Consider the following 1,413-nt stretch of genomic DNA (forward strand, 5'->3'; position numbering starts at 1 on the left):
CAGGAGTTCAAGACCAGCCTGGCCAACATGGTGAAACCCCATCTCTACTAAAAATACAAAAATTAGCCAGGCGTGGTGGCAGGCACCTGTGATCCCAGCTACTCAGGAGGCTGAGGCAGGAGAATCACTTAAACCTGGGAGGCAGGGGTTGCAGTGAGCCAAGATTGCGCCACTGCACTCTAGCCTGGGCGACAGAGCGAGACTCCATCTCAAAATAAACAAACAAAAACTAAAAGAGACAGGGTCTCAACTCTGTCACCCAGAATGGGGTGCAGTGATGCCATCACAGCTCACTGTAACTCAAACTGCTGGGTTCAAGTCATCTTCCCGTCTCAGCCTCCTGAGTAGCTGCAACTCTAGGCATGAGCCACCACCACGCCTGCCTGGTTTTGTTTGGTTGTATTTTTTGTAGAGACAGGGCTTCACTATGTTGCCCAGGCTGGTCTCCAACCCCTGGCCTCAAGTGATCCTCCCTCCTCAGTGTCACAAAGTGTTGGGATTACAGGCGTGAACCACTGTGATTCATTATTATTATTATTATTATTTTTTGAGACGGAGTTTCGCTCTGTTGCCCAGGCTGGAGTGCAGTGGCGCAACCTTGGCACACTGTAAGCTCCGCCTCCCGGGTTCAAGCAATTGTCCCACCTCAGCCTCCTGAGTAGCTGGGATTACAGGCATCTGCCACCATTCCTGGCTAATTTTTTGTATTTTTAGTAGAGACGGGGTTTCCCCATGTTGGCCAGGCTGGTCTTGAACTCCTGACCTCGTGATCCGCCTGCCTTGGCCTCCTAAAGCGCTGGGATTACAGGTGTGAGCCACTGCGCCTGGCCCACTGCATTTTTATTATTCCATCTCTTGCTCCCATAAGCTTGAGAGACAGAAATAAGGAAAGAGGTCAAGAGACAGAAACAGAACAGTGACAGAAGGAAGCAGCTGAGAGAGAAAAGACAGAGACACCAGATTGGTAAGAGGCAGTCCCAGGGGAGGGCCAAACAGTGCTCTCTTGGCCTGGCCTCTGCTTCAGGGCTGGAGCCTGATGTCCACACAGCCACCCCTTTCCACGAAGAGGCTGGGGAGGCAGCTGGGGACTGTGAAAGGCGGAGGGCAGTTGGGGGCATGCAGTGAGCGATTCACTTTGTGCAAAGAAAGGTCTGGCTCTTGCCTGGCTCCTGGAAGTCAAAGCCCCTAGAATATCCTGCCTGATAACATTGTCTCTGTTCCAGCCTGGGCAACGTGGCGAGACCCCATCTCTACAAAAAATAACAAAATAGGTGGTGCGTGCCTGCAGTTCCAGCCACTTGGGAGGCTAAGGTGGGAGGCTCACTTGAGTCCGGGAGGTTGAGGCTGCCGTGAGCCATGACTGTGCCACTGCACTCCAGCCTAGGTGACAGTGAGACTGTCTCAAAAAAAAAA

The 1,413-nt window shown here is 52.4% G+C and overlaps 1 protein-coding gene across 2 annotated transcripts in view; it reads right to left on the bottom strand.

Annotated features, from left to right (window-relative positions):
• POLD1 (polymerase (DNA directed), delta 1, catalytic subunit) overlaps window positions 1-1,413 on the bottom strand; it is a 41,317-nt gene that overhangs the window by 8,191 nt on the left and 31,713 nt on the right. The window lies entirely within an intron of this gene.

The sequence above is a fragment of the Mandrillus leucophaeus genome, unplaced genomic scaffold (assembly GCF_000951045.1).
Source record: "Mandrillus leucophaeus isolate KB7577 unplaced genomic scaffold, Mleu.le_1.0 Scaffold74, whole genome shotgun sequence".
NCBI lineage: Eukaryota > Metazoa > Chordata > Mammalia > Primates > Cercopithecidae > Mandrillus > Mandrillus leucophaeus.